This window comes from Oncorhynchus tshawytscha, unplaced genomic scaffold, assembly GCF_018296145.1.
Source record: "Oncorhynchus tshawytscha isolate Ot180627B unplaced genomic scaffold, Otsh_v2.0 Un_contig_9624_pilon_pilon, whole genome shotgun sequence".
Taxonomy (NCBI): domain Eukaryota; kingdom Metazoa; phylum Chordata; class Actinopteri; order Salmoniformes; family Salmonidae; genus Oncorhynchus; species Oncorhynchus tshawytscha.
The window spans coordinates 2501-16739 of NW_024607062.1; the positions used below are offsets into that span (position 1 = coordinate 2501).

The 14239-nt window shown below is 44.3% G+C and overlaps 1 pseudogene; it reads right to left on the reverse strand.

The window, feature by feature from the left end:
• Positions 1-5936: 5936 nt before the first annotated feature.
• On the reverse strand, positions 5937-13310 carry LOC121842370 (annotated as a pseudogene).
• Positions 13311-14239: the final 929 nt, after the last annotated feature.

The following is a 14239-nucleotide window of genomic DNA, read 5'->3' on the forward strand; positions in this document are numbered from 1 at the left end:
GCCCTGAGGAGATACCATGTATCCCAAACGGCACTCTATTCCCTAGATTGTGGGAATAGGGAATAAGGGAATAGGGAATAAGGGTGCTGTTTGGGATGTAGGTACAGAGCAGAGGAGAGACATGCTGTGGGATACTAGAGAAGAGGATGTTGATTTAGGCTTCACTCATTTAGGGGAGCTGAAAGTGTTTTTCTTTTTCAGAGTGAGAGAATACGTGTGTAGGTTGTCCTGTCAGACAGATCTAGGATCAGATTATTATCAGAGAGGACACACGTGTTCTGGGTAGAGGTTGTCCTGTCAGACAGATCTGGGATCAGATTATTATCAGAGAGGACACACGTGTTCTGGGTAGAGGTTGTCCTGTCAGACAGATCTGGGATCAGATTATTATCAGAGAGGACACACGTGTTCTGGGTAGAGGTTGTCCTGTCAGACAGATCTGGGATCAGATTATTATCAGAGAGGACACACGTGTTCTGGGTAGAGGTTGTCCTGTCAGACAGATCTAGGATCAGATTATTATCAGAGAGGACACACGTGTTCTGGGTAGAGGTTGTCCTGTCAGACAGATCTAGGATCAGATTATTATCAGAGAGGACACACGTGTAACAAGAAGCTCCCACGCTGAGGTCTGTCCAACGCTGGTCCGACCAAGCTGACTCCACACTCCAAGACTGCTTCCATCACGTGGACTGGGAGATGTTTCGTATTGCGTCAGACAACAACATTGACGAATACGCTGATACGGTGTGCGAGTTCATTAGAACGTGCGTTGAAGATGTCGTTCCCATAGCAACGATTAAAACATTCCCTAACCAGAAACCGTGGGATTGATGGCAGCATTCGTGTGAAACTGAAGGCACGAACCACTGCTTTTAATCAGGGCAAGGTGTCTGGTAACATGACTGAATACAAACAGTGCAGCTATTCCCTCCGCAAGGCTATCAAACAAGCTAAGCGCCAGTACAGAGACAAAGTAGAATCTCAATTCAACGGCTCAGACACAAGAGGTATGTGGCAGGGTCTACAGTCAATCACGGACTACAGGAAGAAACCCAGCCCAGTCACGGACCAGGATGTCTTGCTCCCAGGCAGACTAAATAACTTTTTGCCCGCTTTGAGGACAATACAGTGCCACTGACACGGCCTGCAACGGAATCATGCGGTCTCTCCTTCACTGCAGCCGAAGTGAGTAAGACATTTAAACGTGTTAACCCTCGCAAGGCTGCAGGCCCAGACGGCATCCCCAGCCGCGCCCTCAGAGCATGCGCAGACCAGCTGGCCGGTGTGTTTACGGACATATTCAACCAATCCCTATACCAGTCTGCTGTTCCCACATGCTTCAAGAGGGCCACCATTGTTCCTGTTCCCAAGAAAGCTAAGGTAACTGAGCTAAACGACTACCGCCCGTAGCACTCACATCCGTCATCATGAAGTGCTTTGAGAGACTAGTCAAGGACCATATCACCTCCACCCTACCTGACACCCTTGACCCACTCCAATTTGCTTACCGCCCAAATAGGTCCACAGACGATGCAATCTCAACACACTGCACACTGCCCTAACCCATCTGGACAAGAGGAATACCTATGTGAGAATGCTGTTCATCGACTACAGCTCGGCATTCAACACCATAGTACCCTCCAAGCTCGTCATCAAGCTCGAGACCCTGGGTCTCGACCCCGCCCTGTGCAACTGGGTACTGGACTTCCTGACGGGCCGCCCCCAGGTGGTGAGGGTAGGCAACAACATCTCCTCCCCGCTGATCCTCAACACTGGGGCCCCACAAGGGTGCGTTCTGAGCCCCTCCTGTACTCCCCTGTTCACCCACGACTGCGTGGCCATGCACGCCTCCAACTCAATCATCAAGTTTGCGGACGACACAACAGTGGTAGGCTTGATTACCAACAACGACGAGACGGCCTACAGGGAGGAGGTGAGGGCCCTCGGAGTGTGGTGTCAGGAAAATAACCTCACACTCAACGTCAACAAAACTAAGGAGATGATTGTGGACTTCAGGAAACAGCAGAGGGAACACCCCCCATCCACATCGATGGAACAGTAGTGGAGAGGGTAGCAAGTTTTAAGTTCCTCGGCATACACATCACAGACAAACTGAATTGGTCCACTCACACAGACAGCATCGTGAGGAAGGCGCAGCAGCGCCCTTCAACCTCAGGAGGCTGAAGAAGCCCGGCTTGTCACCAAAAGCACTCACAAACTTCTTACAGATGCACAATCGAGAGCATCCTGGCGGGCTGTATCACCGCCTGGTATGGCAACTGCACCGCCCTCAACCGTAAGGCTCTCCAGAGGGTAGTGAGGTCTGCACAACGCATCACCGGGGGCAAACTACCTGCCCTCCAGGACACCTACACCACCCGATGCTACAGGAAGGCCATAAAGATCATCAAGGACATCAACCACCCGAGCCACTGCCTGTTCACCCCGCTGTCATCCAGAAGGCGAGGTCAGTACAGGTGCATCAAAGCTGGGACCGAGAGACTGAAAACAGCTTCTATCTCAAGGCCATCAGACTGTTAAACAGCCACCACTAACATTGAGTGGCTACTGCCAACACACTGTCAATGACACTGACTCTACTCCAGCCACTTTAATCATGGGAATTGATGGGAAATTATGTAAATATATCACTAGCCACTTTAAACAATGCTACCTTATATAATGTTACTTACCCTACATTGTTCATCTCATATGCATACGCTGATACTGTACTCTATATCATCGACTGCATCCTTATGTAATACATGTATCACTAGCCACTTTAACTATGCCACTTGGTTTACATACTTATCTCATATGTATATACTGTACTCGATATCATCTACTGTATCTTGCCTATGCTGCTCTGTACCATCACTCATTCATATATCCTTATGTACATATTCTTTATCCCCTTACACTGTGTATAAGACAGTAGTTTTTTTTTGGAATTGTTAGTTAGATTACTTGCTCGTTATTACTGCATTGTCGGAACTAGAAGCACAAGCATTTCGCTACACTCTGCATTAACATCTGCTAACCATGTGTATGTGACAAATAAAATTTGATTTGATTTGATTTGATTTGATTTGTTCTGGGTCAGAGAGGTTGTCCTGTCAGACAGATCTAGGATCAGATTATTATCAGAGAGGACACACGTGTTCTGGGTAGAGGTTGTCCTGTCAGACAGATCTAGGATCAGATTATTATCAGAGAGGACACACGTGTTCTGGGTAGAGGTTGTCCTGTCAGACAGATCTAGGATTAGATTATTATCAGAGAGGACACACGTGTTCTGGGTAGAGGTTGTCCTGTCAGACAGATCTAGGATCAGATTATTATCAGAGAGGACACACACACTGTGTTCTGGGTAGAGGTTGTCCTGTCAGACAGATCTAGGATCAGATTATTATCAGAGAGGACACACGTGTTCTGGGTAGAGGCCTACATCCCCTTCTTCCCCACCCATGGCACCGGCAACAACAGCCCTGCTGCCCTGGCCATAGACAGCAGCCCCTGGCCTGGGTACTCTAACTCCCTCCCCAGCGAGATCTGAAAGGAGCCAGCACCAACTCCCTCCAGCCCTGTGGTCACTGGTTGATTCTGATTACACCAAGCTCGTCACAGGACTCAACAGACCTACTTAAGGTTATTAACAAGACAACTAAATGGATTGAAATGTTAACACCACACAGCAACCAAAACTTGACAAAGGAGAGTTTGAAGATAACTTTCATGCTGGTGCTATACCGTATCACCCTGTACTGACACTGAGATTTGTCTACTGCAGGATATTTTAATTAAACTATGGGTTGGGACCTTGAGTGGGCCCTGGGTATGTGAAAGGTGGGTCGCGAGTTATGAGAATACATCTACAATTACACACTATTTATTCTTAATTTGGGTCATGGGAGGACGGTCAGTTTCTCATTTGCGTCTCGAGCTGAAAAAGTTTAAGAACCCCTGGTCTACTGAATTGACCCTGTGCAGGACAGGGGGTTAATCAATGGCTATTGCCATGAGAAGATTATTTAAAGATGTGCAACACATTCAAAATGATCCAGACTGATCCCATGGAAAAGGATTTGCCATGTTTCATCCAAAACCTATCACCATCAGCTGCCTACACTAGCCCCCCTTTCTTATATAACATTTAAATACTGCTTCAGTATCCATCAAAACATGGAGGGATTTGGGGGGCCTCTAAAAACAGCTATTCCTCCAAAATAAATGTTGCTTCATTTCAAGATCAAAGTAAAACGATGAAAGTGAAATAATGAGACCATGTTTTGATGAACTCCTAAATGTATTAATCATTTACTCATCAATACAAAGCATTGCATTCATGGTGATATATGTGGAACTGTGTGCAAAATGACTCCCAGATGTGGCTTTGGAGTTGAAATGAGAGTATGAGGGTGAACATAATTAAGGACCAGCTAATAGGTTTGTCCACTGGTTGTGCCAATCGAGGAATTTTGATTTTACTGTCTGTATCTTTCAGAACATGAAAAGGACTACACTATACAGTACCACATCAAAGCTGAGATGTTCAATGAAGTAGTAAATATGTGTACCAAGTTCAAACTAAATGGCCATTACATCGGTTATTATTGATTTAGGTATGTAGTGTAACTTCTGCAAGTTAGAAACTGCAAACATGATATGATGCAGGTGACACACACGATGAGATTGCACAGGATTAAAATATATATATATATATAAATTGAAATGTGCATATAAAACTGGATACAAAAACCTATGAAGCATTTTTCTATCCCAGTGCTTGTGAAGATAGTTAGGATAGTTAGTACTTGGTAGAATAAAACTGCATCCAGAAGTATGTTCCAACTAGAATTAGAGGTTCTACAGAGAAACTTGGTTGATCTGTTCTGTCTATATATTGTTTTGTTCTGGGGAACCCTTAGCTTGACTCCCAGACTCCGGTTTAAATGTTATTTCCAGACGTTGAAGGATTAGCTGAACAGAAAGACTTAAGGGAGTTCCTGCATTTGATTAAGTAAACAACCTTTTAATCCTGTCTGTCCATTATTGCAGCAGACACAGGATTTCCAGTCTTGGCAGAGCACGCAACATCGCAACATCATTCTCTTTGTCACAAACTTTCAACAGCATCTATTCTGGGCCCACAAGTTAGCTTCAATAGCATGCAAGGTTTTTTAAAGACTCCCGAATTCAGAAATTCAGCTCCATGTAGGCGCGAAAGACAGCACAGGATGCTCAGGCAGACTTGCATGTACCACGACGTCGCTGTGCCAGGTTCATTCAGGAGAAGCAATTCCAGTGAAGTGATTACGCATGGCTGAAGTACAACTTCAATATTGCTCCTCAGAAGGATACTGATTTGCATTACAACATACAGTCTCTAATTCAGACTACGGAAGATTTACATAATACATAACAGTAGAGTGTATAACATCTCTTCACAACAGCAAATTTATTACGAATCGTGCAGGGATTGGGGATGAACTAGCCACCAGCAAAAACATATCCAACGTGCCGCTGCCCAAAACAAACTAACAGGAAGACTTGACTCTTTATTTAGTATCATAGCAAATTATTTTAGGTTACACTTACAACCAAAGTGCTCTAATGTGTTAACCCAATTATCTCCTGTGAGCACACAGAGCTAAAAGTCTACCCTGTGTACGATGACATGAGACTTAGAGGCGATAAAGGCGATTCGTAATCCCACCTTCACTGGAATGACACAAATAACTCCTAAATCCTCTGGTTTAAACCTTGGCACACATCACTCAACACGCCAATCCACGTTACGCACCTGCCACAACAAGATTGATGAAAACAAGAATGTTCTTCTGACCGGTTTAAAGCCAGACCTGGCACAGCCAGAGTAGAATAACAAAAACTCAGCATTACCAATGGGGATTACATTAGACTGACGGCGTAAATCGTGCTACTTTCAAACATCTTTATTTGACCATTTCTAATTTGTCTCATGAACTGAGTGGACACAGCACAGAGTTGGTTGGTTTTGTATGGAAGGCTAAAGGGCTTCAAGTTAGCATCTTTACTGTACAAGCATTTCATTACATAGAAAACTGCACAGCGGCTACCTAACGTTTAAATTAAAAAACAGACTCACTGGTGAAGTTCCTTATGCTCTGATGTAGTGCACACATCAGCAGAGAAAACAATAATAGCACTACCTACCCCTCAGCACATGCATAGCTGCTGGTTAGGACCAAAGATGAGTTATAATTGTTTCATAAATTAGGTTTAAAGTATAATCTGTGTATCGCGTGGCTAAACAACAGCAATAATCCAGCTAGAACCACAGACAAGCTATAAGGAGAAAAGTAAGTCCTCTTTCCCTCCCTCTCAAACAGACAGATCTGTCTCTGGCCAAGGTAGATTAAGGGTTTTTGGGATTGTTCAGTGTTCATATGGTTGCTAGTGGGCAAAGGGGTCCTGACGACACGGGCCTTGGGTGGGATGTGTATGGTAATGTGAGCCTGTCCAAGAGGAAGCCTGAACAGAATCTAAGAGTCCAGTCGACACACAGGGCTGTCGTAGACCATCTGCAGGTTGACCTTGTGTCCCACCAGCTCACGAATGTTGTTGATGCCATACTTGATCATGGTGGGCCTGAAGGAGACAGAGAAGGGCAGAGGAAAGAGTGTCAGGAAGATGACATAGTACATTATAAGGAGAGGTGGAAGACAGCAAAGAGAAAGAGGGGACAAACAGGGATAGAGACAAAGGTCTATATGGACAGAGGGGATGGAGGAGAGCGATTACACAGAGTAGATGATATGGTCCTTCCCAGCTCACTGACTATAGCCATTAGCAGTGATTTCTTCATAGATACAATTCCTCAGTGTCACCAGGGTTCAAGCACCCGCAGTAGAGCACAAATATATCTAAATGGTCAGTTCTGACGTTCATCTGAGGAAACCATTATTCTAGGCTCATTAGGCGATATGGTGTTTTATGCTAATTTCTCAGATATAACAATCCAGAAGTAAACATGTCGACATGTGGGCCAACAGACTGGTGTTGTGTGCTGGAAGCATGGCTGCACATCTGGGGGGGGACATGACCACACTACTGTCCACCTTTAACCCTCTATGGGAAATCACACTGGGATTACAGGCATAACATTGTATATTTTCACATTATGGAAACATTTTACTATTGAAATCCCATGTCCCATTCAAGTACACTAACAGTTGACCCTGTGCATCTGGTTATGAGAGAGTTAAGGTCGGGGTAAGTGATATGAAGCTGATGCGGGTCAATTCCAGTGAGATAGCTGGCCCAAGAGTGGAGCAGTGGAGAGACGGGTAATGATGGGGGCGCGAATAGATAGTTACTTTTGGATGGTATTATATCGATATCCAAGTTGATTTGTAATTAATAATAAATAAATGGTTTTGCTACTCTCGGTAGCGTTAGCTAGCACTAGTCGGCTGTACCTGCCTATAGCTTGTCCTCCATCTTTTTAAATAGCGATCAAACATTTTTTCAGCACTTCGTTCCCTGACTGATCAAAACGTGTTTTCTCATGCTCTCGCTTGTCTCTCTGCAGCAGACATACACTGAGTATAACAAACATTAAGAACACCTTCCTAATATTGAGTTGCACCCCATCTTTTGCCATCAGAACAGCCTCAATTCTACAAGGTGTCGAAAGCGTTCCACAGGGATGCTGGCCCATGTTGACTTCAATGCTTTCCACAGTTGTGTCAAGTTGGCTGGATATCCTTTGGGTGGTGGACCATTCTTGATGCACACAGGAAACTGTTGGCCATGAAAAACCCTGCAGCGTTGCTGTTCTTGACAGACTCAAAACTGGTGCCCTGGCACCTACTACCACACCCCGTTTAAGGCACTAAAATCTTTTGTCTTGCCCATTCACACTCTGAATGGCACATACACAATCCATGTCGCGGCTCGAGGCTTAAAATCCCCTTTAACCTGTCTCCTTGAAGTGTGGATTTAACAGGTGACATCAATAAGGGATCATAGCTTTCACCTGAATTTACATGGTTTGTCTATGTCATGGAAAGAGCAGGTCTTTCTTATGTTTTAGACCACCGTATCATCGTATCGGCACCTAAGTATGGTGATATCGTATCTTGAGATCCCTGGCAATTCCCGACCCTAGAGACAGGGGTCAGAGAGTGTTGAAGTGGGGTAGGCCAGGGCAGAAGGGGTTGTGTATTGTAGGTCTTGTATTAACAAATGTCAGTCAGTCAATTCCATTACATCACCAGGATCAGTTCTAGTTGAGGATGTGTTCTTTGTCATTGACTCACCTCTCCAGAGACAGCCCCCAGGCGATGACCGTCACCCCTCAGGGAGCCCCATAGGCAGCAGCATCTCTGGCCTGAACATCCCAGAGTTTCCCACCTCCACCCACTTCTTCAGCCCTGGGTGAGCAGGAATGGACAAATTAAGATGGATTCAGTGTGCGTCCCGGGTGGCACAGTTGTCTAAGGTACTGCATCGCAGTGCTAGCTGTGCCACCAGAGACTCTGGGTTCGAGCCAAGGCTCTGTCGCAGCCGGGCCATGACCGGAAGAAGGCGCACAATTGGCTCAGCGTCGTCCGGGTTAGGGAGGGATTGGCCGGTAGGGATATCCTTGTCTCATCGCGCACTAGCGACTCCTATGGCAGACCGGGCGCAGTGCACCTGACCAGGTCGCTAGGTGTACAGTGTTTCCTCCGACACATTGGTGCGGCTGGCTTCCAGGTTTGGATGCGTGCTGTGTTAAAAGCAGTGCGGCTTGGTTGGGTTGTGTTTCGGAGGATGCATGGCTCTCGACCTTCACCTTGTAGTGATGAGACAAGACAGTAACGAAATTGTGGAGAAGAAAAAAAAAAAAGATGTACTCAGTGTGGATAGAATTGCGTCGTCTATGGGCTTTGGGTTTGAGTGAGACAAGGCCAAACACACATTTCACACAAACATGAGACATGCCAGGGTTTGAGGATCTTCAAAGAACTGTACCTTCATGTAGCTGAACACTTCCATGCTCGGCTCGGTGTATGGATTGTAGGCCGGTTTAAGCGTAATTTGGTGATTCCTGGAGAAAATTATAAATATATTTACTTTCTCAAATACTACATCTGACAGAGAAACAAGCTCATGTTGTACTACAGGCATTAAGATGCATTAGAGGCCACTTCAGTGCGGACAACTGTTAAAAAATAAATACAACATTTTTAAAAAAATGAGGTACTGGGAGCAGGGTGGGGTCAATTCTTATATAATTTAAATTCCATTCAATTCTTGAATTGTCTAGGATGATCAATGTAAACAGGATGCACATGAACTCAATTTTGGTTCTTATAGCAAAGGGTCTGAATATTTATTTATTTTTTGTATGTTTTTTGTTTTTTTGAATGTATGTTGAATTACATTCTATTGTTTTTTTTTACATTTAATCTTTGGAATTGAATTTTTTTTAACATTTCCTAGTTAATGGAATTAATGCATATAGTATAAAAACATTTACTATAGGATTTGGTTTTAATCATTTCAACCTGTATTCAGATATTTCCAGTATAGCTAGGCTGTCTGAACAGTGACATGATCAGCCTGAAAGCCTGAAGAAATTTAATTTCTAATTGGAATTTGTTGAATTTTTGGGGATAATATTGAATTTTGACTTGAATTCTTGGAATTTACCTAACATTGGAATTGAGAGGAATTGAATTATCTCTGAATTCAAAGACCGACCTCGAATTTGAATTGAATTACATTTCCTGGGAGAGAATTGAATGAGTAGAATTGACCCCAACCCTGACTGGTAGAGCCCTCACCTAGTTTATTGAAAAACTGATGAAGGATGCCCATGAGGTCACCCAGGGTAAGGCCATAGTCAGCCACCACTCCCTCAATCTGGTGAAACTCTGCCAAGTGGGTGGCATCCAGAGTTTCATTACGGAATACTCTGTCGATGGAAAAGTACTTGACAGGGGTGAACTTTTCCTGGTAGAAAGAAAGGTACATTTGAAATGGTTACAGAGGAAAGTTGCTCAATTACTGCACAGTTAGAATGTAACATCACCCTCATGCAATTACTTTCTAATTCATTTTAGTAAATACTAAGACAGCATGAACAAACGTAGATAGTGGGTTACCTGCTGAGCGAGTTTGTACAGCATGCGAGCGCTGACTGCTGTGGTGTGAGTACGGAGGATGTTCTTCTGAGCCTCCTCAATCTTCCAGTCATACTTGTACCTGTCAAACACACACAGCGTTAAAAGTAGAACATGTTGGGCCTCCTGAGTGGCACAGTGGTCTAAGGCTGTGCTGTGCCACTAGAGATCCTGGTTCGAGTCCAGGCGCAGTCGCAGCCGGCCGCGACCGAGTGACACATGGGGCGGCACACAATTGGCCGAGCTTTGTCCGGGTTAGGGGAGGGTTTGGCCGGCAGGGATGTTCTTGTCCCATCGCGTACCAGCGACTCCTGTGGCGGGCCGGGCGCTGTTTCCTCTGTGTTTCCTCCCGACACATTGGTGCGGCTGGCTTCCGGGTTAAGTGGGCATTGTGTCAAGAATGAGTCCGTATGGGAGTTGCAGCAATGGGACAAGACTGTGACTACCAATTGGATAACACGAAATTGGGGGAGATATTTTTTATAAAAAATAAATAAAATAAAATGTGTGTGTGTGTAAATCCATGTGTATGCACGTGTGTGGAAGATTAGCTCTCACCCCTGTGATCCAAAGCCTCCCTCTGAATGGACCTTCCTCACTCTCTCCAGGTAGTCCTGGGGAAACTCATGGGCCTGAGCTGGGTCTGAGACATATAATAATAGGAGGGGCCACAGTTACCGGTAAGTTAAATGGAAATAATACTGATGGTACATGATGAAAACAGATTAATTATATCTAATAGAAATCTAGAGTCTGTTTTAGCTAGGGAAATCAGATTTCCCTTTCAGTGCATCATCAATAATGCACCATTTTATCCTATCTGGGCATCAAGTCCAGACACACAGAGACACCCAGTTGCTCACCAGACAGGAAGAAGGTGTCGTGTTGGTCCCTGGCTGGGTGCTGCTGGGGGCTGAAACAGGGAGTCAAAGTTCCAGAAGGAGCTCTCAATGAAGTTGTTGGTGGGCATCTCAGTGAAGCTGAAGGAGACAGGAGGAGTGAGTACACACAGGTCTTAAACCTTAGTCTTACCGTACATTAGTTATATAGGGTATACTGATGGTGTCCTGCAAGGGCAGAATAGAGGATAGGCGACTGACCCCATCTCCAGGAAGATCTGTCTGAACTGCGTGCGGACCTTCATGAGCGGATGCAGGTGGCCACAGTCTGGGGCCACACCCAAGGCCTCAAAGTTATAAGGCTTGAACTTCTTCTCCTTCCAGCTCCCACTGTCACAGACCAGACATAGGTCAATTTGGAGGAGAACATATAATATGTTCTAGAGAACATCAAATTACCGAGTGTATATGGCCAAACACAAGCAAAGTCTGTGTGCAGATAAACGAGAAATGGTACAAAAACACTCATTTCATTTTTGGGACACCTGAATACAGTTCTGTGCCAAATCCCCTCGTGATATTGCAGACCAGGTGCATTTTCATTCATCTGTTTTGGGGGTACGAGAACTAACAAATTGTTTCAGACAATCACATGAAAACCAGGCTTGGTCAAGAGATCACCTGCATTTTGAGAGAGACAGCAGTTTCCAGGTAAAAATAAAAACTAATTGGATCATGCACGGTACCTAATGAAAACACTGCCAATTTGATTACAACATGCAGTGATATGAATAGAAATTACATCACTGTAGAGAATGAACAACTTTAGGCTAATATACATTTGCCTTAGGACAGGGTCCCCCAGCAGCAGCATGCAGGTTCGAGATACAGAATGCTGGGAATTCCTTCATCTTAGCAATCATAGAGCGACCATGACAAAGTTGACAGGAAAAGCAGAGCAGGACTCACCTAGCGATCATCTCTGGGGGTGAGCTCTGTCTCCTGCTTAGTGATGGTGGTGCTGAAACAGCTGCCCTTTGTGATCCAATAGGACTTGACCGTCCTAAAATTCACAGAAATAAATACAATCATTCTCATTCAAACTGCATAAATGTGGTCATTTGAAAGTGGTATATCACATGAGTCACAAAGGCCACAAGAGGTCTTATCTTGGGGGAACATTGGAGATTGGGAACATGTGGTGGTGGTGGTGGTGGTGGTGAGGGCCTGGGACACTATTTAGCAAATAGGAAGTATACAATTAACAATTTGTTGCTCAGTGTATTCATATCATTGGGTGAACTAGACATCTCGACTTAGACAAGACGACAACATTGACTCACATAGGATGTAACTATGATATAAGACAATTTATATTCTAAATCTAAACCTTATTGATGTATTTAATATCATTTCTCAGCTGTTATTCAACTAAAGACTTAGGGGTCAACAAGTCAGAGAACATCATCAGCATGAGACTATGCTGAGGCTAGTTGTGACTGGGGCATCCTGAACATGCCGGATGCCAGATGAGTGAACACTGTGTTGTACTGCTGAATGGCATCTATTGCCATCTACTGGTAGATATCAATTAGGAATATACTTAACATTTCACAGACGTTTTCACAGTAGTCAAATATTATCAACCGGTCTGATTCTTACACTTCAGAGAGCAGTTTGCGTTTCTTCAGCTCATTCTTCTCCTTCTCCTCCAGTTGAGACGCCTGGCCTTTCTGTACCAGGAGCAACTTGTCCCTCACCAAGTCTTCTAAGTGCTCCACCTGGACACACACGTGAAATTTATGTTTATGTGTGTCATACTTAATTTCTCCATTAGAAAAGCAACACTCACACTCAATCACAAAGCACACCAAGTCAGATGTGAAGATAAACTCACAGTCTTGAAGATCCTGGGTCCGCCCTGTTCAATATCCATCAGAACGGATCCCACACTTGTTGGACATGGCCTTGCGCTGAAACCCACCTTCCCAAGGCTAGTTTCTGAAGAGAGACAAAACTATCTGTAAAACACTGCCCCAATGCTCCAAGTGGAAAGCATAAGATACAATGTAAAGATAAAGAGCTTTACAATTCAATTCTTTATTTTTGTGGATTGCTCTCCAAATAAACTATAACATCATGGTACATATTATTTGTCCAGGCACCCTGCAGGTCCTCTCACCATGAGCTGGCTCTGGGCATCCCTTCCTCTGGGATGGAGCTGACATTCGGGCCTCATGGCTGCCTGTTCGGCTATCTCACAGCCTTCCCCAGTCAGCTCCCAGTGCTTCGAGGAGCGCTGGTCAGCTGAGATCACCTGCGCAGGAAAACAAACAACCATGATCAGAATCATAATGGAGCCTTGAGGCAGAGGACCACACATTTGTCATCTTCTCAAGGTCTGTTTGGTGTACACATCATGAATTAACTATCACTGCACATTATACATTTACCATGGATTCATTTTTTAGATCCAGTGACAAAAAACAGCTCACAATTTATTGACTCAGTCTAATTTCTCAATGTTGACATTTTGGTATTTCATTAAGATCTCCATTAGCTGTTGCAAAAGCAGCAGCTACTCTTCCTGGGGTCCACACAAAAACATAATGACATAATACAGATCAATAGACAAGAACAGAACCACATGAAAAAAAAATTAAAGGCACATGTAGCCTACATATCAATGCATACACACAAACTATCTAGGCCAAACAGGGGAGAGGCATTGTGCACCGAGGTGTTGCCGCAATCTGTTTAAAAAAAAACAGGTTTGTTGTTTATTTGAGCAATATGAGATGGAAGGAAGTTCCATGCAATAAGGGCTCTATATAAAACTGTACACTTTCTTGAATTTACACTGGATTTGGGGAATGTGAAAAGACCCCTGGTGGCATGTCTGGTGGGATACGTGTGTGTGTCAGAGCTGTGTGTAAGTTGACTATGCAAACAATTTGGAATTTTCAACACGTTAATGTTTCTTATAAAAAGAAGTGATGCAGTCAGTCTCTCCTCAACTCTTAGCCAAGAGAGACTGGCATAGTATTTTTATCAGCCCTCCAATTACATTTAAGAGCAAAACGTGCCACTCTGTTCTGGGCCAACTGCAGCTTAACTTGGCTTTTCCTGCAGCACTGGACCACACGACTGGACAATAATCAAGATTAGACAAAACTAGAGCCTGCAGAACTTCCTTTTTGGAGTGTGGTGTCAGAAAAGCAGAGCATCTCTTTATTACGTCTAGAC